This window comes from Macadamia integrifolia, unplaced genomic scaffold, assembly GCF_013358625.1.
Source record: "Macadamia integrifolia cultivar HAES 741 unplaced genomic scaffold, SCU_Mint_v3 scaffold459, whole genome shotgun sequence".
NCBI classification, from domain to species: domain Eukaryota; kingdom Viridiplantae; phylum Streptophyta; class Magnoliopsida; order Proteales; family Proteaceae; genus Macadamia; species Macadamia integrifolia.
The window spans coordinates 173368-199510 of NW_024870458.1; the positions used below are offsets into that span (position 1 = coordinate 173368).

Genomic DNA, 26143 nt, shown 5'->3' on the forward strand with positions numbered 1-26143 from the left:
TTCTTGGGTTTCGGGCCTAAATTTGTGTTTCACAATTCCTTTATATGACGTACCACATGGGTGAGGTGTTAATTTGGCTGATTGCAGCCCAATTCCCCTAAACGCTAATCCAATTCATTTAGTTCCAGTAGGGTTTTCTGGGAATTAATTGGGATTTCTGTCCAATTGGGCAGATAGAGGTCCATCCCACTTAATTCACCACCTATTCACCATTAATTGGTTTTATTAAAATTAATTGAACTCTTGTCTAGTTCCAAGTCAGATTTATTCATTAGGTATAGTGTCAATTGGGTCCCAACTCCCCAATTTTCTTGCCTGGGTGGCATAGCTACATTTTCTACTCATTCCAGGACAAAATTGGGGATATGTGTGACTTTATCCCACTTCTAATTTCAGTCCAATTTCACAATTGGTAGAAGCCCCTTGGTCTAGGGTTATTGGGACAATGCTACAGCCAATTGGATCCCAATTCGAGTCCCAAATTTGGGGCTTCAACTATAGGGAGTTAAATTGGGACCACAAAGCTGATTCCCCATCATAAATTTCATTTAATACTAACCCTATGCTACTGGCCAAATTCTACCATCACAATTTTACAGGGTTGGTGAGGAATCTTACCTCTTTCCCAGTCCCTGGGACTTGTAGGTGCAGCAACAACTGTCCCTGTGCAACTGTACAACTCCTATGTATCTTCCTAGCAGAGGTAGCAACACTGGCAACCGTAGGGTTCCCTCTGGCAGCATCTTAGGAAGGGCAGCAGCTGCTACCCTTCACAGCTATAGCACCCCAGCAGTAGCAAGAGTAGCCATAGCACAGTAGCCCTTCCCCCTTCTTCTTCTTCTTCTTCTTCTTCTCCTCTTCTTCTTCATCTTCTTTCCCTTCTTTCCCTCTTTTCTTTCTGCCACAAATTCTGTAGGATGAGAAATGAGAAAGGGGGTGGGAGTTTGCTATTTATAGCCACAACCCCCTTTCAGCCTGTTTGGCTTGGTCCTTAAATGACCCAATGAGGTTATTCCTTAATAATTCTTTGTGGGTCCCACCTCTGACTGAGTAGTAAGGCAGTATACAATCAATGTGTGGACCCTACAATTGAGGTCAAGATGATAGTCTAGGGTATAGGAGTGTGGGCCCCAGAGCAAAAGATACAAATTTTTTCTTGATGTTAGGCCTCTGGCTGGCCGATTGTCAGTGGGATAACCTCCCGGTGACCCTATTTTTGGTTCACCAGTAGCCTTAACCATTGAACCTCTAAGTCTTCTTGGTGTGGGACTTGTTCTACACATTTCTAGCCATTTCATCCCTCTTCTTGGCTTGTGAATCTGCCAATTAGTTTTCCCTTTTGACTGTATATGGTGACTCATAATAGGATAGCCATTAGCCTTAGTGTCAACTAAGCCCTAACATTGGGACATTTAGCTGCTTCTGATTTCTGGGTGTTACAACTTGATTCTGCTGCCAGCTTGGTACTAGGGGACGAATCGGCATGCCTGGTTAGCCTGGATTGCACCTTTTCCTATGATGGGTGTCCTTTCACTGGTTCGCCATTAAATGCCCACGCCTTTCAAGAGGGAGAGAAACGTCATTTTGGCGTACATCATTGTTCATCTTCTCCACTCCTCCTTTCTTGGTATGCTAAGAACTTGCTACTTCATTGTTTCCCTTTCCTGTTTCTCCATGACCTTCAAGCTCTTCTCCTATAGGGTTATTGCGGTTGTTACTGCACCTTCTTCCTTCACCGAGGGTTCTCTTGCTCCCTGCTAAGTTCCTTTTTTCCCCTCTTTTCTTCATTTTCTTTGATGTATTCTTCATTGTTACCACCCACAGCCTCTAATCAAGGCCCGGAGGCTAAAAATGAGGTAGTCTTTACTACCAGTCGGGAAAACCTCGCATCTTTCTATCCCATCTTATTAGTTTTTTTCAGGGAGTAGTGTTGGTCCTATCTCCGTATAAGTTCCGACAAGGGTGTCCATAGAGGCAAGCTTTGACCTCACCGTCCTTTGTATTCAGTAGTGGCCTTGTTTTTGCTCTCATGAGTTCGGGGTTGGAAGCCCTGAACGTAGTTCTCAGAGGGAAGGAGTCTATATATGATTCCTTGTCCACTCCACTTTCTTATACAAAGGGGTTTCAAAGAGAAAAATCCTTTCTTGGGCCCTAAGCTGACCTAGATAAATTAATGAGTTCAATTTCGATTATTCTTTCCTATTCCTAGTCTTAAAAACTATGTGAGCTCTGAATCGTTTTATAACTCTCGTCCGACTCCGATCCCACTATCACGTTACTTCCTCGGTGGCCCTGGGGGCCCCATCGGAGGATGAGTTTTCTTGCACACTGCTAGCGTATGAGGTTTGTCTGTATAAGGATTTTTTAAGGTAGGGTTACCCTTTCCAATCCATCCACTAGTTCAGGAAGTTTTCATATATTATGGAATTAGGCCTTCTCACCTTCAACCGAAAAGGTGGCGGAATCTATTGGGTTTTGCGCCCTTGTCTTGCTTTCACCTGAATCCGCTCAGTGGTCGATGTGCATGGTATGCCTTGAGCCAGCGCTTAGGGATTAGAGTCGTGGAAGATAAACCTTCCTCTATTAAAGGATGGAATATCCAATTTTTTTTTTTTGCCTCTAGGATCGTGGGTTTGCTGATCGGAAACAATTGGTATGAGCCAGATATTGCATCCCTGAACATCCATCCTATCCTTGTGCCTTTGGATGAGCAGATCTTCTGGCTGTTGATGGACTCGGGTCGGGTCATTAACACCTCTAAGCTAGGAGATGATGATTTTCTTGCTCGGCATAACTTGCAGTGTTGCTCAACCGTCATGCCATTCAGGCGGCTTTCGCTGCTTATGATGCTCAGGGTTGGAGTATGGGAGAGACACTGAGGGAGGAGGAAACAAAGAGAGGCAGAGATGGAGATGACTAGATCACCCGCACAATAGAAAAAAGAGAAAAATCGAAGTTCCCCCAAGTCCACTTGCTTCTCATCCTAATGAGGCCGAAGTTATCGCTCGTTCTGTGGGTCAGGCCGTTCAGGGAAGTGATACCCCAGGGGCTCCTCAGCCTATATTGAAGATTTTCTGATATATGATAGGTCGGGGAATCCTCCAAGGGCTCATCCCATCTTTCTTGGTGGGGCTTCACAGCTGCCAAGGTTGTTGAGATAGAGGAGGTCGAGGCCAGGGGTGATTGTGCGACCTTAGATGATCAAAACCATTTGAGGATTGTGCCTTTCAATGACTACTCGGTCTTTGGTGATGACTTTGTGGCTAGCTTTTGGACTCATTCGTGTATCTTTCTTGTCGATTGTCGTCGTTTAAAGGTGATGACCACACGTGATTTATGTCAACATAAGAGGACGACTCTCGCTCAGGTGAGTGCTATTCTTTCATTACCCTCTGTGTCTCTTTTTTTTTTTTGGATTTTTATTTTGCTTTAAATCATATAGGCCTCATTATACATTTCAGAGGCATATGACCGGGTGGAGAGGCTGTCGAACTAGGTCGAGGAGCTTTGTTCCTTCATTGCAAAAAAGGATGAGAAGGTCACTTCTCTGAATGAACGACTCAGGATCTTATCGGTCATGGGTGATTCGCGCTCAACTGATCAGGAACAACTATCTATTCTTGAAGCCCATGTCACGATGGCAGTGGAGGCTCATAAAGCCGAAGGATCCTATTGGTCAGATAGGGTGAAAGAGTTGCTCAGTCACCTCACAAGTGTTTGTTTAGATATGGATTCCACTCGAGCCCTTCTTCAGGAGAGGGATATTGATTTACAGTAGGAACATGCAGCGAGGGAGGAGGCCGAGCATCTCATGGTTCAACTGGAGATCAGTCTCAAACCATCACATGATCCATTGCCTGTTGTGCGAGACAGGGAGATCGAGACGGTTGAGGCTTGAGCGCTTTTGCACTTTCTCTGTAACTCTTTATGTAATCCTTTTGTGACCCTTTTATGATGAACTTTCCTTAAACGTCGTGCATCGTGTTTCATCTTTGCTTATGTTTCTCCAGTCGTTGGAGATCAGGTTATCCTTTTAAGCCAACCATAGGTGGCCAGCCCATGGTTGGTTTTTTTTTCGATCAGCATAAATCTGGCTTAGTCGCCGACTTAGAGTCGATCTTTTGGACATTTCACATATCAGTACAGATCGGGGCTTGGTTGCCAACTTGGATTTGGTCTTTTAAAATTCCCATAATGCCGTGAAAACAGTGAGATTCCATTCATATTAAGTAAAGATCTAAAAGAGGTTGTTCAAAATTAAAACTAGTACATAGAACAAAACTATAAATAATAAAATAATAGAATAAAATTAAGATGAGATGACATATAGTGGGCCCATCATCAACTTCCTTACGCTCCTTACTCAGTAGCCCTACTGCGCTTCGATGCTAGACGCTTGGGATGAACTGGTGCCTTTTTTTCTCTTTGATGAAGTTTCCATAGCATTCACGTGAATCCTTCTTACTCGAATGGCACTCCCCAATCCCCTGATAGGTAGACAACTTAACTTTGAGATGTTTGGTAGAGGGTATGGCTCCTAGGCCATTCAAAATGGGACGGCCTAAGATGGCATAATAAGCTGATACCATCTTGACGACCATAAAATTGAAAAGTATCATCGCCAACGTGGGGCCCTCTCTGATAGTGACAGGTAGCTCAATGCATCCTTTGATAGATGATTCCAATCTAGCAAATCCATACAGGGGTCTTGTGGCAGGTTTTAGCTTGTTGTCCCCTAAATCGAGCTTCTTATACACCTCGTAAGACATGGCATCCACGGAAGAACCTGAATTGATCAAAATTCGACAGAATGGGCAATTAGCAACCACCAGCTGAACTACGATGGTAACTTGGTTTATTTTGGAAACTTTTAACGACTCTTCTGCCACGTAGAAAAATGAGTGTGTGCCTTTGCTTTCCTTATAGATTCTTTCCCTGAGCCACATAGAATGGTGTGTATAGTAGGACTAGTTGGCATGTTAGTGTATTCTAACCTTCGATCACTCGGATGTCCCTTATACGATTCATCTTCCTTACGTGAGTCACCCTGTTGCTGACCTTCTACTGGTTCCTTCTACTTTGCCCATTCAGCTTTGGGGTTCTAGAGGTATTCTTTGAGGTACCCTGCTTTGATTAGCTCCTCTAGCTCCTTTTTCAATGCTCAACAGTCATTTGTGCAATGCCCAATTTCCTTGTGGAAACGGCAGTACTTCTTTGGGCCACACTCTTCCGGTTTGGACAATATTGTGTGGGCCCAATGGACAAACTTCTTGTCCTTGATTTCGAGCAACACCTTAGAGGGTACCCTATTGAGCTGGTTGAGTGACAAGTCTTTTGAGTTGGTAGCCCTCGTCTTTTTTGTGTCCTGTTCATCGTCATTGGGGTTACAGTTCCCCTTTTCTTCTTTTGAGGTGGTTTGAGTCACCTCTTTGCGTGCCATTAGATTTTCATCCATTGTCACATATTTCTAGAATCTTGCTATGAGTTTCGATAGATTTGATGGATAATTCTTGGATAGGGAATCAGTTAGCTTCTCGTGGCTTACTCCCTGGTAAAGTGCGCTAAAGGCCGTGCCATATTCTAAGTCTTTAATTACTATAGTTGCTTCGGTAAAGCGAGTGACGTAGTCGTGGAGTGACTCATCTCGACGTTGCTTAATGTCGAACAGGCTATGTGTAGTCTTCTGCTGCCAAATACTGGTATGAAATTTGGAGATAAAAGCGGTCCCTAACTAATCATAGTTGTGGATTGATCGGGGCTTTAGTTTAGAATACCACTTCAACGCCGCCCCTTTGAGTGAGGTAGGGATGGCTTAGCACAAAGCCACGATCGAGCTAGTCTGGATGGACATTACCATGTTATAATACTGGAGATGGTTCATCAGGTCAGTCATCCTATCATATATAATGAAGGAGGGCATTTTGAACTTTCTAGGTACCTCGATGTCCGCGAGTTTGGTCGATAGACAGTTATGTGTAGGGACGACCAACACTCCTGTTGCCTCCTTCTTCATATTGTTCACTTTCTGGTCTAAGTAGCGAATGCAATGCTCTAAACTTGTTCTTTTATGGGAACAAGCGGCCTCCAGAGGAAGGTGGCCCATCCGTTCGGCTCTGGAGTTTTTGGATTCTTTAGGAGACCCACATATCTCGTGGCCATCCCTCAATCTTTTGCAACATCCATGCCTGGATTCGTCTTCTCGGGGGACCCTTGGGTGGTGAAGCCTTTCTGATGTGCGACGCCGGCTTCGTCGAGGGGGGGGGTTCCCATTCACATTGCTACTCAACCCAACTTCCCCTTGTGGAGTCTCCTGGTGATCTTCATCTTGAATAACTCGTTCTCCCAAGACTAGCCCTTGGTGGTGGACTGGCCCTCTTGTTACTATCACCCGTAGGGGGATTAGCCCTGCGTGTGGGACTTCGAGCTTGTGATTTGGTTATTTAGGCGGACCCTTGTGGAATTTACATCTCCACCGATTGGCCCCTCCCATTCTTGCCTCATGAATGCCTGCTAGTGGCCCCTATGAGCACAAAGGGCAGAGGCTCGTGGCGTCAATGCTCATTCAGGTGGCCTGTGTAACTCCCTTCGGCTCTTTGTATATTTGCTCACTCGGGGTTTAGACTTCATCTATTGGTGGGCTCTTCTAGCTCACTATGTCGGTCAACCACCAGTTTCGACTGCTACTTATTTTCTTATGTTTCGTCGAGTAATTGTCCTAGGGAAGAGTTGGTCTGAAGTGGCGGATGAATCTCCGAACCATGTCGTTGGTATCCAGTAATTGCAGTTGTAATTCATTTACCTGTGCATTCTTCACCAGTCCCTGGGGTGCAACTAGGTAACCAATGGGAGGAGGTAAGCCTCCTCCCGTTTGCCGAGCCTGCTCAATGGCCGGTGGGTAGTTCTCCCTCAGGTGTGGATGCGACGAGCCAACATAGATTATTGGCAAGGAAAAAACTTCAAAGTTCAGCTATCCTGCTGGAGGGTTTTCTGTGTCAATTCACCCTGCCTACTGGTTGTTGACATCCTCTCTTACTACAGGTTGAGCCCCTAGGTTTCCTCGTCCTTCCTATTTTGTGGGGGGTGGAGACAGGGATCGTCCACTACACAGATTCATATCTTCGAGCAAATGGCTTGATCAGTCTCAAAATCCCATGGATTGCACCAATCTATTGCGTCAGGAAATTGGTCCAAGACTATCTTCGTTACTTACACAAGACAACGGACACAGGAGAGTGAGCGTCGTGCTGCTCCAGTGGGGGACTCTCTGATGCCTAAGTCAACTTTTTAGCAAATAGATAATTTCAGTAAGAATGAAAAAGATCGGTCCCTTAAGAAGAGGATTACATGGGTATTTATAGTTGATAATGGTGGCCATGAAGTGAGAGTCTCACTTTGGTAGCTTTCTAATGCTGGTAGGAGTCTGAATATAACGAGAATTATAATAGGAAAGTGAATATGGAGATCATCCTAGCTATCGGAGCTACCGGGTGTCTATTGGATGGATGACCTTGCCAGGCCTAGACTACTTGGCAGGGCTTACTCCCTCCAAACCCGTTGCCTGCTTGGTCCCGTCTGAGCATGTCCCTGATGGTTGCGTATTTTTATCATAACAACTCTAATACCACTTGTTAGGATGTTTAGGGTTTTACAACAGACCCTAATAGGTTCCCATACAAACAACTAGAACACGAAGTCGAATCAAAACATAAAGATCGATCTGTACCTTGCACCCAAGTGTCTTGATGACGAAAACGATTTAGTTCCTTTCAATTCCTTTCTCCTCGTTGTGGATCTTCTATTACTCCTCAGACCTCATTGATTTCTCTCACTTTAGTGGTAAAGTAAAGAGAAATATTTATAATATTGTACAGCACCCAGAACTCTAAACCACAATGGGTTGGGCCCTCATATCTCAAAATCTGAGTGGACCGAACCGGTTCATACAACTTGACTCTCACCCCTTTAATCAATACGAATAATTAATTAAGCCATAAATCCAACAGGATCAACTCTCCACATGAATGATATGGGACCGTAACAGCCCCTCAACGGTGTACCATGTTCTCACATCAGGAAGGGTTGAACCAAATATGTTAGAAATACAAATCCGAGCGACAGTTCTCACATTGTGTCTAGATAAATTTGAACAAAAGATTTATCCAACTGAAATATTTTTCGCTTAAAAGGTATACATATATAGAAAGGCCAAGGGACTTTGACCCATCAATATTTTCTGTTTCCATTGAGAAACAACAAAGGCTCAGGTCATAAGGCTAGAATACAAGTTAAACTCGGATCATTAAGGTTAGGCTCCTGAGCAAATATTCTAATTCCAAGCTACACGCAATGACATCATTTGAAAATTTACCATTTTTCGAAATCTGCACAGAAATCTAAGCTTCCAAGTATCAACGACAATAGTTTATATGAGAAGACTGTTATGACAGTAATGAAACAGCATGAGTTCTTCACTCTATTTTTTTCATGTTTCCTAGTCTTCTCTTTCTCTAATATGTAAATTCATTCAGCCTTTGGTTACAGCTAACGGGATTTCACTATTGGAGTTCATTCCTTTAATCTTTTCATTTTGTGTAGCATTTGTAAATATGCCGATCAAAACATGCTTGATTGTTTCCTTGCTTTCGATCAGGGGCAAAGCAATAGTGACAAAAGATCCAATGGTACCCCAGGCTATTGCAATGACAGCCCAAAATGTGAAGTATCCCAAACTGAACTCTTCTGCAAAAGAGAGAAATAGATTCAGGACAATATATCTTGCAGAAATCTCTGAAAAAGCATACATAAATTAATAATGTCAAAACCAACTAATTCAAGTGTAAAGGACAGGTTTTAATGTAAGGTCTATTTGGACCTCTTAGAATCCAAATTTCCTAGAAAGATATGAAGATATGATATATGTTGTATCAGTTCAGGTCGATCAGGAATCGAAGGAGTGGGTTTTATGAATGACCTGATCTGAATGCCATGACCATGACCATTAGAGAACCAAAAAATATATCTAAAGTGCTAAACATTGACCACCAAAAAACATTAGTTATTGTTGTAGCCATCTGGGAGTCCAAGGCTTTGGTATTACTTCTTATATTTTAGAGTGATTCTTCCAGGAAGTGCATCTTCGATTCTTTCATGTGGTTCTTATAGAAAACAAATATTTACTGTAAGAAATCAGAACAAAAATGAAGTAGTTCTTAAGATTGAGAAGTGATTTTATTTTATTTTTTTTCTTCTCAGAGAACCACTCTGGAAGAGTGAAAAATCAATGTTCTCTTAAAAGGGGGGGGGGGGGGAATCAATGAAATGCGTCATAGAATCAAACTTGGACCAAACATGTGTTGATGTACGATGTCTTGTATTCCATCACAGTTTAATCTAGGGAGTACTGGTGTAGCGCCATGATAGGCAGGAGAGCGGTCCCGCTAGCCAGTTAGCGGGCTGTGGGGGTTGCAAGGGGGGAAGGAGCCCCCCCTACATAGTAGGGGTGTAGGGGGACGCAGCCCCCAGCTCAAATTTTTTTATCTGAGGGCAGTTGTGTACTTTCCGGATTAGGGTTTTTCGCTATATATTTGTAGCGAGGGTTTCTTTCTCTGTAATGCAAGCAATACTGAGAGGTGTGAGGGACAAGCATTGTAACCCTATTCTCCATTGATAGTGAAGCAGGATCTCATCTCACCGGGGATGTAGGCAATCCTGCCGAACTTCGTAAATCTGTGTGCATTACTTGTTCTTGTTTTCTATTATCTTCTGCATCGTTTTAGGGTTGCGTTTCAACATGTTTGTGGTCAGAATCACTCTAATCAAAAACCCATCAGAATGTCCTTTGATTTATTAAACAATCCAAAAATAGAATTAGGAATGTCTTGAAAGCCCCTTAAAATCCAGATCAACTAGAAAGAAGTAATAGATGAACTTACTTGCTGGAAGAGAGAGAACAGGCCAGAGTATCAAAATCAGAACAGTGAACCAAATGCCCCATTTTATTATCCAAGCTTTTGCTCTTTTCAGCTTTTCCTCCTTGAATTCATCATCTGGCAAATCTCTCTTATCCCTTTCAACCATAGTAATCTGCTTGGTGCTCTCCCAATCATAATTCTGTGATCACAGTAGACTAAATACAGCATGAATAGCTTCACCAGTTAGTATAGAGACAAGGTTTCCAGAAAGCATTGGCGCATTCCTGCCGGTTGTGTCAAGATTTACTCGTCCATACTCTACTTCTGTCACCGATAGCCACGTTATAATTCCAAGAATGCAGCCAGTGATTGTTCCAGCAATGGCACCTGATGAGTTTGCCTTTGTCCATAGAAGCATGAAAGCTATGGGAAAAAAAGCAGAACCAATGATAACTCCCATGGCTAGATACATCCAGCCTAATGAAACTCCTGCCATATTCAGTAGCACTGCTAGCACTCCCGTGAAACATCCGAAGGCCAGAATGACAAACCTCGAAACATTTAGAATTTGCTTTCCAGTGGCATTTGGATTGATATATGTCTCATATATGTCATATGTACACAAGGAAGAAACAGCAATCAGCTCAGCAGAGCCAGCAGATGTCACAGCCCTGAAAATAGAACACAAATTTGATTAAGCATATATATGAACAATTCTATTTCTTTGCCAGGAATATTACATCTATGCATAAATACTTGTTAACCATCCAGTTCAACTTTGGTCCTTTTTCAGAAAGTATCTTGCAGGAAAATTTGTATTCCCATGAATTACATGTCCTCCATTTTTCTCTGCCCAAGATTTTATAGTTCTCTTTTTCAATTCTAAGAAATCTACGAAACATGAAAATGAAGGAATTAAACAACAAAGCTGTTAAGGGAAGCAACTATTCTTACATAAAAAGCATAGTAAGAAGTATAACAGATCCTGCTTTTCCCATCAAAGCTATGGCTATAGCAGGAGGAACAAGTCCACGACCGGCCTCACTTGATGTTAGTGGTAAATCAAGAGCTAAAGCTCCTAAACCCAGTGATGTTGCCAAAGAGAAAGGCACAGCAAACCAAACCAAGCCACCCAGCAAGTAGCCCTTGTGAGTTGATGAAGGTCGTGCAGCAATGGAACTCATCCAATACCCCTAAGGTAGCAGAATGAAAAATATAAGCACTAAAAAGAAGACAAAGTGACATATGGATCGAGTAGTCAGTCGCCTAAATTAAAAATGAACTGAAGCACTGACATTGTGACATGAAAATAAAGCTAAGCTAGGGTCAACCTTGGCTTTCTCAAATTTTCTATAGCAGATGAAGAAGAAATAGAACTTACGTTGTCCACAAAGACAGTACCAAAGTTGCCAATGATGTTGACAATTCCAAAAATAAGACCACCAGAACTTAACATTGTTAGGTAGGATCCCCCATAGTTCCCAGCAACAGGTCCACAGGCCTGTCCAGTATGAGAAATTGGCTCTTGACATATTCTTGATTTGCTGGCAACTTCCAGGAGATGATTGTAGACGACTTTGGGATTACCCAGCTTGCTACTTGCCGTGTAAACCAGGTACATATAGATGACCAAAATCACATGTACTGAGAGAGCATTACAAATCAAGAATTAAGTTTATGAAACCCCAAACAATATAGACCAAAGAATGCAAGTCTATTAGTCCAAAATATTGTATGTACCTACGACAGAATGTATGTAGCTGGCCAAGAAAATAGCTTTTAGTCCCCCAGCCATTGTGTAGACTATGACACCAAGAGGAATTAGAAAGCTTGCAGCATAAATGTTGACCCCAGTAAGTGCATTGACAACCGCAGAACCACCAAGAAGCATGGCAGTTACAATAATATTTGTCAGGAAGCAGAAGCAGAGAAAGACAATATGAGCTTTTGTCCCCCATCTGAGAGAGAGAGAGAGAGAGAGAGAGAGAGAGTTAAATCATAATACAGGAGTGCTAAATTAAACATATAAGAATCATTGTATAACAGTTCATGCAATTAGTGGTATATAAAACTTACCGAGCTCTTACAATTTCAGACCGTATGAGCATTAGGAGCCTTTCGTTTGATCTCTATTGCCATAACACCAAACAGGAGTACCTGTTTTAGTAGAACAGAGTAAAAATTAGAGGTTTTTATTTATTATTTTTTATTTTTTAATATATCCAACATAATAAGATTGTGTAACAGACCTGAATGGTGGCACCACTTGCATACCAGAAAGGACCACTGACACCGTACTCCTAGGTGATTTGCAAGATTGTAGTAGCCCAAGTCCAATTTAAGAATCCAAAAAATATATCTAAGAATGTGAGTTCCTAGAGTAATTTAATCCAAACACAGCAAAAGTTGGCTACTGGAGTAGAATCATGTTACCTGAGATACGATGACACTAGCAATGAGTCCTGTTTTAACACTTCTGCCTGCAGTATTGAACCATTCAGATGTGTGTTGTGCCCCCACATCTCGCTTCTCAAGCCATACCTAATCATAGAAGATAAATAATAATCTTTAAAAAAAATAATAATAATAAAAAAAATAAAAAAAGGGAACAAAACATGAAGGAAAGAAGAGAAAACAAGTTTGAGCTAGCTATAAATTTTAGCTTCTTTGTTCCTACACTAAACTACATGGATCCCAATTTAATATGGTTGGCTACATGGATCCAAGCAAGGAAAAGGAAACTGATCACAAAAATAGTAATGAAGTAGAGCACAGCTAAATGGGGTCTGCTACTGGATCCATGGATTTAGTTCTCGGTCTTGGTACCAGTATCGGAGAGGATCGGTGGGTATCAGTCACTTTTGCCCCTTGCTTTTCAGAAAAGGTACTTTTTTTCTATTATTTTACCCCTAAAACAATATGGGTAACCGATCCGGATTGGTCAAGGATCGGGGACCAGTCTCAGCTGATACGGATACGATACCGATACTTGAAACCATGACTGGATACTAACCCTCCAATCTGCTCTATTCAATGTCATACTTGGAGCAAGATCTTGTACATGCATGTCTTTCCTCAACACATCTTCTATGGTCATTTTTGGCCTGCCCCCAACTCTTTTACATCCTTCTATCTGGATCAGAACACTTCTCCTTACTGGTGCATCCGACGGCCTCCACTGAACATGGTCATACCATCTCAAACGACTTTTTCGAAGCTTATCATGGATTGGGGTGACTCCTAAATCCGCTATAATACTTTCATTCTTTACCTTAGTTTTCCCCTCACATCGATCTTATCATTCTCATCTCTACAACACAAAAATTCTAAGAAAAAGAGAACTTTCGAAGACTCCAAACTATCTGGCAAAAATTATATACTGTTTGCTCTTTTTTTTTTTTCAAATTTTATTGATATAAAGAGAAAAGTTGAGCGTCATAATTTGAAAAGAATGATTAATCCATTAATAATATATAAGTTCAGAACTTATATCATTGAAGTTACACGTGCCAGAATGAAATGTTTTCTTACTGATGGAGTAAGGTTGACTACGTACTCACAATCTTGGACTGTGTTCACAGTCTTTGAGATATTAATTAATGGCTGTAAAAATGTACAGAAATATTAACAAAGAGTAGTTGAGCCACATATTCTAGAGTTAGTACTATTATATATATATATATATATATATTTTTTCCAAAAAAACTAAAATAGGGGTATCATGAATGTACAAATCCTTTAATTTAATTCTTTCATTGTCAATCATGTTTGATTATATGCAGAGCATTGAAGTATTGGACAATACCCAAGTGGCCATTTTGGTAGTTAGTAGGAACAACTCAACTCGTCTATTCATATATTGTTCATTAAGAAACAGTTTCAAGGTTCTTAATATAAGTTTGGCAGCATGATCATCAGAATTTGAAAGGTCTCTTGATCCAATGCAAGTGATTTATTGAATTGAAATCTACACAAAATACATGTATTTTTCACGTCCACAAAATATAAAGATGCCTATCATTGGCATAATCAAATAAGGGTTTGATGCGCGTAACGGAACTAACCTGATCTTTTTTACCAGACACTATCAACGAACACGCGCAACCATCCTTTGTTTTACTTATTTTGTTATAATTTTGAACAATCTATTGGTTGCGGGTTCAAAACTCGAAAACAATCTCCCGTGCGAAGCATTGGTAAAGCTACAAACATTTGCCCTTTCCAGACTCTGTAATAGTGGGAGCTTCATCCAGTGGATTATTCTTTTTTTAATATTTTTTTTCTGCAATTTTCTCAGTTTTATGACATTGTGCTTTATGAATCTGCTCATTTTGAATTGCTTCCTAATCATATAATAGGGATTATGACAACAACTAGGATGAAAATAATGCTCAAAGATTAAGACAATATCAACATATTACCGACGTTATTGCACAAAAAAAAATACCAACTTTATAGCACAATGGTAAACTAGCAGATAGCAGCAATAGGGGGTCATTTCAAAAGGAGGAAGAGAGATATACATAATAGGTGCTATCTTATGGTTACTGACAGCATATACAACCTCTTCCCTAAAATATATGAAAGTCCATAAAAATATTGATTCTGCAAAATAATGATTGACAAGATTTCAAGAATAACATTTGATGATGACAAGAACAATAGTAGCAGTATTAAGAGTCTTTAAAGCAATTCTTCGTATCCAACAGGCAATAATTGTGTTGTTAAATGAATCATAGAATGCTCTACTTCATGGACATGCAGCAGGGAGATTACTACCACCTGGTCAATTTCAAAGTTGCATGCTTTTTGTAATTTGCATGATAATGAGGGTAATTTTAGTAATTAAAATCAAGAATAATGGAATTATCAAGATAACATCTGGGGAAGGATTCCCCACATTGTTGGTGGGGGAGAATCTCTCACCCCTCACCCATGGCAGCGTAAGGAACCATATATAATAATCCAATATGGAAGACACATGGTCAAGGTAAGAGAAAAAAAAATACTTATGTGAGAGGATGATAGTATACTAGTGTCTTGGGAAAATTAAGAGCAACCTATTGCACAAAGTTTCCACTATTGCAGGCAAGAATTAAAGTATCGGTAAATGTCGTCATATCGGTCAGTCAAAATTAAGATACGTATTGGAGTGTATCGTATCGTATCAAAGATACACTAAAATATACTAAAGATACGTACATAAATGGATAGAAAATACTTTTTTATACACTTTTGTATAAAAAAATAATTAAAAAAAGCTATAGATAACATGTATTATGCATAAACACTAAATTGAGTATCGCACTAAGAATCTAAGATTTTTAGTTGTCCCATAAATGTAAAATCTTTGTTTCAACCTTGATTTCCACTTTAGTTAGAGAGAAAAATGGCTAGCAACAACTTTGGAACAAAAACCCCTCAAAAAATCGTGCTTTTCTGAAAAGTGACCCATCTTGGCCATTATATGACTGTAGCGCATTGTATCGGTATGTATCAACCGATGACATACCGATACATAACGATATGCACCAATACATATCGAAACATATATTTCACCTTGATTTTTAATTTCCCATAGAGTATTGATATGTATCGGTGTGTATCGTATCAGTGGTGTATCGGTGCATATATACATATCATTTTAAAAAGATTTCAAAATTTCCATATATCGTATTGATAGTATCGTATCGAGAATAGCAAATACGTATCGATACTTTAAACCATGATTACAGGGTCTAGGACAGATAATGTACATAGCTTTACCCCCTACTACTTCACAGGGAGACTGTTTCCAAAATTTCAAATTCGGTGACCAACATGTCGTGGGAAACCTTTTACCAATAACATTGTTAGCAGTAAAGGATTTGCACTCTATCCAAAATCCAAGTACCCTCAGCCTTGATTCCTAACTGGAAACAGCTTGGAACCCACTTTGGGAACCCAATAAAGTGGGTCCCACCTAAGAAGGCAATCACCCAATGACCCAGAAGAGCCAATCATCAGAACAACAAAACTATATTCATCCCTACATACATCAAAACATTTAACTTTTTTTTCTTTCTTTTTTTTCAAAACCATTCATTTTGAAAGAAAAATTTTATATATACATATATACATGCATACCAGGAAAGAGGTGAAGACAACAAAGAAAGCTCCGAACCCCAAAACAACAGCATAGCCAACTCCTTGATTGAGAGCTACGCTACCCCCAAAAAAGCTACTCTGTCGGACACAGCTTCCATCGTTGCCCACATAATAATATTGCGCCGAGAACCCCCAATGGTGGGCACTGCGCCGAAGAAGCCATCATCACAATATTTTCTGTCTCCAATTTTTCTCTTTTTTTTCACTCTCTCTCTCTCTCTATATATATATATAAAGGTTCTGTGAGCTTGCATTTTCTATGCCAAGATACATACTATTGTTTAGTATTATTTTTTATCTTTTAAAATAAAATATGATAAAAAATAACAATGAATCTTGGCGTAGAATTAAGGTTAAGCTCAGAGCAACATATATATATATATATATATAATGGGAGGTAAAGGAATGAACTTAATTAGTTGGTGACAGCAGGGATCTCCCGAAGTCAACTTATGCGTTTGTGTCAAACTTCTACTCATATATCATACATTGTCACCTTCTACACACACATGATGTATATATTCACGCATACTTAAAACTGGTGCATTTCTTTATCACTGATTCATTTGGGGGCACTTAGATTATAGACTTGTAGGACTTTTTAGGTTATTCATGTTGCATGCCATTTTATACCTTTTAGACATGACACATGTCATATGTAAAGAACAAAATTAAGACATTTAAAAATAACAAGTAAATTCTTTTGAGCATTTTTTTTTGGGGGGGGGGGAGAAGCATATCTCGGCTTTAGTAAGCTATGGAAACATTACATTTCCATTATATTTTAAGAAATAAGAAATGTAGATCTGAAAATTTTGACTATTTAGATATATAATAATGATTTAAATTAACTCCGTGTTAAATATCAGAGTCTTCTTCAATCAAATATCTTCTCATGCATTGGCATGTATCATCTATATGTTTATATTTGTTTACGGTGCTTTGACCAATACTTTGTACTATTCTATATATTGATGTACGATGTCTTGTATTCCGTCACAGTTTAATCCATAGAGTACTGGTGCTAGTGCAGGTGCCTCGACAAGTAGGACGGCGGTCCTGTTAGCCGGTTAGTGGGCCGTGGGGGTTGCAAGGGGGCAGGAGGCCCCCTGCATAATGGGGGTGTAGGGGGCCCAGCCCCCTGCTCGAATTTTTCATTTAAGGGCAGTTTTGTACTATTCGGATTAGAGTTTTTCGTTATATATTTATAGCAAGGGTTTCTTTCTCTGTAATGCAAGCAATACTGAGAGGTGTGAGGACGAGCGTTGTAACCTTATTCTCCATTGATAGTGAAGCAGGATCTCATCTCACCGAGGACGTAGGCAATCTTTCCGAACCTCATAAATCTATGTGCATTGCTTGTTCTTGTTTTTCCATTATCTTCTGCATCGTTTTAGGGTTGCATATCTACACCTATAGTCCTAAAATTTCAGAACTTAAATTTGCTAGCTACTTTAAAAAATCTGTTAGGCTAAAAATTTTATGTGCTCTAAGTACTACATGAACCCGGATAGGGTTCAAGGTGCTATCCTTATAGGCGCTGATTAAATAATAATGATGTTATTATCTCTCTCGATATGCTTACAATAGAAATCTTGTGTGCGCAAAATATTAAGTTACAAGTGTAGAAATAATGGTGGAAATATAAAAAAGATTGTCAAGTAGTCCCTCCCAAAAGAGGAAAGAATTCGGGGGACCCTCGTGGTCATAGGCCTAAGACCCAGAATATGTCTCTCCCTTGGTAGAAAGAAATCTATGACACGTTACACGATAAGGGATGATCCATGTCCAAATCTCTAGACAAGTGTCAATTAACGAGGCGGGAAAGTGTTAGGCACCTGCCTCGCCCTACCTGAAGGTTGGCCTACTTTTATCTAAACCCGTGTAAACCCTGCTCGCTAAGTTAGTGCTTAATCATAAATAAAGCCTAGTCTAGTTTGGGTCGAAGTGTTATACTCTAACCAAGTTTCTAGGTTTAGATGTATCAAATCAAGGTGGGTATAAGTGTGTGTGTGTGTGTGTGTGTGTCCATATAGCATCATATGACAATATGAGAATCAATTGAATGTTAAATATAGAAAGAAAATCCATATACAAGGAGAGTAATCAAAACAGTGCAAGCATATAAAAATGAATCATGCACATTACATAGAGAATGAATGAAAAATGAAAGAAAATGACAAGAGAATCATGGAAATGAGACATTGAGGATGGGCTGGATGATGGGCCAACCCTCCCATCATTGATGATTGAGAAATCAAACCCAACGCTCTTATACTGTGGGTTGATGTTGATGTTGTGGGCCAGCCATGCCCATGCATCCTAGACTATGCCTAGGGACTAGGAGTACCTTTCATTTGCTTATAAATTAAACCAATAAGAATGAATAATTTAAGAAAGATGAAAATGACTCAAGTATTTTTTTTTTTTTTTGGCATACAAATTGGAGTGTAGGGTCTTAGGTAAGGAGGTCTAGTCATGAATGGACTAAACCCAAAGGGGAGAAAAGGTTTTTTGACATACTTAAAACAAATTGAATAAATTGTTATGGACTTGCTACATTTGACTTAAGTGGGCTGAAAATATCAAGAACTAAGATATGCCATTACGTTTTAGAAAAAAAAAAATGGAAGAAAAATGGAGATTTTTGTTAGAAGGCATAAAAATCAATGAAGGATGATGGTTGGGCCAACTTAGTCAACCTAGATTTAAGAAATTTTAATCTCTTAGCCCAACGACTCATGACTAAAACAAAAATCATCTTTTTTTTGAGGAAAAATCTAGGGCCGAATTGATGTGGCTACACATGCACAAGCTCTTGATCAATTAATGATCAAGGCCCATGCTAAGTGGCATTTAAAAGAGATTTTTTGAACAAAAGCATGTTTGTCTTTTAAATTTTGAAAACTTGCATTTTATAATTTGTAAAGGAAAATGCCTTTGAAACTCACTTGAGGAAATATCTATATGCCATTCATGTTTCGATACACTCTTTGGAGAATGGCTTCGTCTTGGAAGTTCTGTGGTTTGCCCAATGCCATATTCAGATGTTATTAATTGCCAAGGCTATTCTTATAATGCATGAGTAGCGATCGGTGTCTTCTGTCTTCGGCTCGAGAGCTCATAATTTGAGGGAAATGGAAAATTCTTTAGGCAGTATCCTTCAGTCTTTGCTCCATCCTGAGCCTCACTTTTCTAGACATTCCTTGATGGCGATGAGGCAAGTCAGTGTTCTCCGAGGCATGGTCAGAGACCCTACCTGTGGAGTTCAAGAAAACTTACCAGATCTATCACAAGTTACTACTATGGAAGCCACTGATGCACAACCTGTGGGGGTTAGAGACATGAATGAACTGAGCATACCTTCTGCTCATCAGACTGAGTACCCTTCCAATCTGCAGGTCTCTTGTTCCAATGCAAGTGAGGCTGTTCCTGGGCCTAATTTGGCACAAGTTAATGTGAATTCTGGTAGTGGGAATTCTGGTCCCAGGTCTTTGAACCCTGTTGCATCTGTGGCTCAGCCCAATATGGAGGAGATTAGTCCATCTGTTCCCATGTCAAGTCAGGTAGCTCAAGCAGCTGGTCCTTTAATGTTAGACATGGCGAATGGGGCAAGGTGCCGAGGTGTGATCTAGGCTCTCGTAATCCAGTGGATTTTTCAGACTTGGAAGAAGATGCTTTGGCGGTCACACCTGCCACAAAAATTATGCTAATCACTTCTGATTATGAGGTGCCCTCTTCTGGGATGGTTCACGGTTCTTCTGTCGTTATCGAGGAGATTTCTAGCCCATGTTTAGACCCGGCCAGTCCTGTTTCCTACAAAAGAAAAGAGGTGGAAATTCCTAGCCCGGTTCTCAGAGGCTTTAAAACGCTCTCTATTTATGCTACCTCTGATCCTTTGCCTTTGAACCCCCTGCTCTATTGGGTTGGCACCCACCTCGGCAAAAACTGAAAGAGAAGGCCAGACATCGTCGTGTCCTTTTCACAGGTTCATGCTCAGCTGAGTCTTCTTCTAATTCATCTCTGAAGGTTTGGATGGCTACCTCAAAGCCATCCGGGGAGCCATGAGTCTTATTTGTTGGAACTGTCAAGGGTGTGGTCGGCCTTTGATAGTCCAATATTTGAGCAAAATTTGCTCTAAAGTTCGACCATGTTTACTACTCTTAATTGAGACTAAGCAGCTCCAGAGTTATATGAATAAAATTAATGGTAAACTTGGCTTCTCGGATTTACTTGTGCTCGATCCTATTGGTACATCAGGTGGGTTAGCTTTATTTTGGAATGATTCTATTTCTGTTAACATTCTATCCGTCTCTAATCGGTTTGTGGATGTCTCTATTTCAGCATCCTTTTTCTCCTCTTCTATTCGTATAACATTTGTGTGTGGTGACCCTAAGCATGATCTCAGGGATGCTTGTTGGCATGAATTAATTCAAATCAGCCACTTTGTTTCTGGACCTTGGATGTGTCTTGGTGATTTCAATGAGACACTTGACAACGAGGAGAAATTCGGGGGTCGGCCAAAAAATTTGGCTTCTTTTATAAATTTTTCTAATGATTTAAATGATTGTGGTTTAATGGAGTTTAATTTTACAGGTCCTCGTTTCTCTTGGTCAAATAAGAGACAAGGTCGGGAGCTGATTATGGCCAGTATCGACAAGGTGCTTGGAAATGGAGAGCTATTCCGTTTGTATGACTCCATCACTGTTCATCGGCATGCTATGGTTGGATCAGATCACACACCTGTGGCAGTTCATTTCCTTCCTCAACACAAGACAAGTCCTTCTCAGTTTAGGTTTGAATCCAAATGGTTAGGCCACCCAGAGCTGGCTGGTGTTGTTGGACAAGGCTGGAGTTGGCATCCTAGAGGGTCGACATCATTCTGTCTTTTCTCTAAATTCAAAACGTGTGGATACAAGCTGAAGAATTGGAGTCGTGCTACTTTTATGAACAGTAGCATGGAGATTGCGAGGTTGTCTAAGGAATTGGAAGCTCTACAGAATGCCCCTGCTCGGGAAAGCCTCGTTGACGAGGAAGCTAACATGAGCAAGCAGTTGGAAGATCAGCTGATCCATGAAGAGAGGTTTTGGGCTCAACGTTCGCATATCCAGTGGCTCAAGGATGGTGACAGGAATACCACTTTTTTCACTCCACTACTGCTAGGTGTTGGCACTTTAATCGCATCACTCGTCTCCATGATGAATCTGGATCTTGGATCACCGACATGGAAAGGTTTGAATAATCACATTATATAGTATTTTTCTGGATTATATTCTTCTTCTAACCCTGATGATAGTAGAAATTTTCTCTAGTGTCTCTCCTAGAGTTACAGTTTCTCAAAACCAGGCCTTGTGTGCATCTTTTTCTGATGATAAAATCCGTGCTGCTGTTTTCCAAATCGGGGCTCTAAAGCCTCCCAGTTTGGATGGCATGCCAACAAAAATTTTCCATAGTCATTGAAATATTGTGGGACCTGATGTCACTAAAGCTATTAAGTGGTGTTTTGAATCTGGTTTCATGTTTAGAGGTTTCAATCATACAGTCCTTGGGTTAATTCCAAAGCAAAAGCACCCTAGTCTTATTTCCCAATTTAGGCCTAATGGCCTATTAGTCTTTGCACTATTTTTTATAAGATCATTGCCAAATGCTTAGTTAATAGGCTTAAACGTGTTGCATTCTCTCATTCGTCCATATCAAGTGCTTTCATTCCTAGTAGGACCATTTCTGATAATGTTTATGTTGCACATAAAATTTTGCATCAAATGAAACATTCCAAAACCAAATCTGGTTTGATGGCGTTAAAGCTTGATATTAGCAAAGCATATGAAAAAATTGAGTGGTCTTTTTTGCATGATATGCTTACTAAACTTGGCTTTCATAATGTTTGGATTAACTGGATAATGCAATGTGTAACTACTGTTTCTTATCACATTAGGATTAATGGCTCTATTATTGGTAAGTTTTTACCCCAACGGGGTTTAAGACAGGGCTGTCCCCTTAGCCCTTACCTATTCATTTTGGGTCAAGAGGCCTTGTCATCAGCTCTTGTTCATGCTGAGGAGTCTAGATTGATTTCGGGTATTAAGACTAGTAGAGGGGGTCCAAGAGTGTCCCATTTAATGTTTGCTGATGATTGTATGATTTTCAGAAAGGCTAGTGCTTTTGAGGCCTTGACCATTCTAGATACCCTTAAACAATATAAAGATGTGCTAGACAAGAGGTTATTTTTGATAAATCTAGCCTTTTATTTAGCCCCTTAACCCCATCGGATGTTCAAAATGAGGTTGATTTGATTACAGGTTTTAAGGTGGTTACCAATCATGGGAAATACCTAGGATTACCCACTGAATTTGGTAGAACAAAAAGGAATTTGTTTTCAAAAATTGTTGAAAGAGTCCACTTGAAATTGTCGGGTAGGAAGGAGAATTTTTTATCAGCTGCTGGGAAGGAAATCCTCCTCAAATCTGTGGCAATGGCCATGCCTTCTTATGCTATGTCTATGTTTCTAATTCCAAGTAGTGTGTGCAAGGATTTAACTAAATGCATGAGACGCTTTTGGTGGAAGGATAGTACTAACAAAGGGGTGTTTTGGATGGCCTGGGATCAACTTTGTCGTAGTAAGAAGAGTGGTGGCCTTGGGTTCAGAGATTTGATGTGTTTCAATCTAGCCTTGCTTGCTAGACAATGTTGGAGAATTATTCATAACCCTGATGCCCTTTGGGTGAAAGTTTTAAAAGGGAAATATTTCTGTAGTTCTTCTTTTTCGGATGTCACTTATAAACCATCTGGATTCTGGGCTTGGAAAAGCCTTTTAAAGTGTAGGGAACTACTACTTAAAGGAATTAGAAAATGCATTGGTGATGGATTTGAGACTCATGTTTATAAAGATCCTTGGATTCCCTCGCAGCTGGGAGGGGAAATTTTCAGTAGCCTAAATGCTAATTCTTCTCTTATAGTAGCTGACCTTATTTTACGGCCTTCTTGTCATTGGAATATACCTCTTATTAAAATGTTATTTTCTGATTCAGAGGCTTCTGCTATTCTCCAAATCCCAGTCTGTTTCTCCAAGGAAGGACGGTTGGCTTTGGTCGCCTGCTAAATCTGGTAAGTTTTCTGTAAAGTCTACCTATTATACTGCTCTTGAATCTAAATGCCATGCTTCCTCTTCTTATGATCCTTTTTGGGTTAAACTGTGGTCTTTGAAGATCTTTCCTAAGATTAAGTTGTTTCTATGGCGTTGTTGTGCTAATTGTTTAGCAGTAAAACAGCTACTGTTTCATAGGAACCTTGCCTCTAATGCTACTTGTTCGTTGTGTAAATCTAATGAGGATTCCATTGTTCATGCTTTGTTTCTTTGTCCATTTGTAGCTATGTGTCGGTTAGTTTCTCCACTTCGTTTGGATACTCGGGAGTTTAGTGGTGCTCATTTCAAATATTGGATTAATTTTCTGATGGTTAAATTCAAAGATGTCTGATAAAGTTGATTTTGATACTATTTGGACTTCTCTTCTTCGGAAAATTTGCATCGAGCCTGATCCAAGGTGTACCATTTCTACATTTTACATTGCTGTGGAGGAGGAACGACTTTGGCTCACTCAACAATCGGGTTCAGGTTCTGGTGATTCTCCTAAGAACACTGTTTATACAGGCTCCCCTCCTCCTGGTCATTTCATTCTTCACTCTGATGGGGCTTGGAACAAGATACGTAAATCTGGTAGTAGAGGTGCAATTATCCAAAATTTCATGGGAGTTTTCGTTGGTGCTACTTGCAGTTGCCGAAAGGGGATCTCTGCAGCAGTTTTAGAAGCAGAGTCTATGCGTGATGGGCTTCTAATGGCTCAGTTTCTTGGGCTAAGGGCCCTCTTATGTTTTTCAGATTGTTTAGCTGTAGTTAATGCCATTAATGGTGGCAGTAGTGGGATTAATTGGGCAACAAGAGTTGTTGTTGATGATATCATTTCTTTAATTCCTTTCTTTTCTTTCTGTAGCTTTTCTTTTGTTCCTACATCTTCTAGTAGAGAAGCACATGTTTTAGCCAAAGGAGCTTCCATGTATGGTCTGTGTAGGTCTTGGGGGGGTTCTCCCCCTTTTGCTTTTGTAAATTTGAAATCTGGGGAAAGACTCTTTACCTCTGACTTTTATTAATAAAATTCTGTGTTCTGACAAAAAAAAATGTATATATATATATATCTATTCATTAGTCTGAAATCCAAATTCAAGACACCCATCAATGCAGCCATAGCAACAGCATCTTTCTTAATCATTTAATGATAAAAATGGGTTCCAAAATCAAATATATGACCATAATAGGGGCATTTTCAAAAGCATAGGACTGACGAGAATTCAGTTTTCCTACCCAAAAAAAAAACAATTTGAGAATGAGTTCCAAAATCAGCTCATACAACATGCACTTGCAACAAATGCATTTTTCCTTAGCCATAGGAATGATAATGTCAATTCTAAATTCAGTCCCCCTAATATGTAATCATGCGGTACACTCACAAACATCAAAATAGATTTTTACTCAATAATGAGAGGGACATGGGATCATAGAATTTTATCCTAAGATGTGAAGAGATGACATAAATTTTCATGAAGAAACTGTTATAAAATCTGAGATTTCATGAAATATTGAATTGGACAAGATTTCCTCAATAGATGAATTAAGAAAATAACCTTCAAGGAATTAAAGAAATCATGTCATGCCATTATTAAATTTGAAGCCATTCATAGCTAAAGAAAAAATTGAGGTCTTTTGGCAATAAATGAATTCAACAAAGATCTTCAGGAAACTAAATATTGTAAACCACACCATCATGAAAAACTGAACCTATTCTTAGCTCAAGAGAATTAGAGAGGTTAAGGAAAATCTCAACAGATGAACTTATGAAATGATTCACAAGAAACTAAAGGAATTATACAATATCATTAGTAAATCTGAACATATCCTTAGCCTGAAAGCTTGGAGAGATTAAGGGATTTCATCATTAAATGAATTAATGAAATGATTCTCAAGAAAATAAATCTGAAAATGTTTTTGGCCTAGAAGCTTGGAGTGAATAAGGAATTTCATCAATAAATCTATTCATGAAAGCAAGCTAACGTTTAATCCTTAATTTCATTAAAATCAATAGACTTAACGGATTTCGAAGGTAAGATCCTCAATAGACTTTATGACTCTACATTCTCTATCTTTTTTGATGATCTATGACCTGATTTAGGCATCAAGCCTCTTTCCCGGAGCTCCCTCCGGGTCAGTTTCTAATATGTGTTGCAGGACCGTGCAGAGTGGAACAGTGCATCAAGAAAAGCCAAAATATATATAGCCCTAACAAAGAGCCCTCTATGGAATTCCTTATGGCTTGAAGGAAGCCCGAGTAGATAATTATACTAGACACTGAGTCAATAGTTCAACCAAGTCTTGAATACTGATAGATAAGTCCCTTAATGAGGTATGCAAGGTCTTTGATGATTGTCAAAGTGTATGAAATGTAGCAGCAACCAAAACTTAAATGCCAAAGGGTCTTAAAAGGGGTGACATCCATTATAGCTGTTAAACTACGAAGGACCTTCACATGCCAATTGGAAGACCCAGCTTGAGAGTAGAAGCAACACAGGAGGTGCTCTCTTTGCATTCCCGTCAAAGTCCCCTTCACCATTGTGTTTCCACATTCCAAACTGCGAACCCTTGATGGAGGTTCCAGGAATGGGATACAAGAGCAATCTAAAGCTTTCAGAGAGAGGGAAGATTCGAAAGAAAGAAGAACCCTCGAGAGAGCAATCGTACGACCCCTCTTGTAACCGTCCCATTCGTTTTTATCTCCCTTAACTTATAGAGTCCCAGTTGGACTCCAATAAGCCAGAGAATAGGGTGCGACGGTTGAGGGAATCTCTCTCTCTCTCTCTCTCTCTCTCTCTCTCACGTTCCCTCAAGCAGCCAACTTAGGCACCAAGTGGGTGGGTCCCACCCCCACAACGGATATGTGGGTGAACCCTACTCATAACTTTTAACATCTCCCACTCGCCGTAAGTAGCGGATCTCTCTTAGATATCAAACAATGCTCTCATCAAACCAAAACCTTTTA

General features: G+C 40.0%; 1 long non-coding RNA gene and 1 pseudogene across 1 annotated transcript; one reads left to right on the top strand and one right to left on the bottom strand.

Annotated features, from left to right (window-relative positions):
• Nucleotides 1-8154: 8154 nt before the first annotated feature.
• LOC122068792 lies at nucleotides 8155-16224 on the bottom strand (annotated as a pseudogene).
• Nucleotides 16225-21155: 4931 nt separating this feature from the next.
• Nucleotides 21156-23568, top strand: LOC122068793. The gene is made up of 3 exons (XR_006137243.1): nucleotides 21156-21290; nucleotides 23087-23162; nucleotides 23427-23568. It is a non-coding gene; the product is annotated as an uncharacterized LOC122068793 (long non-coding RNA).
• Nucleotides 23569-26143: the final 2575 nt, after the last annotated feature.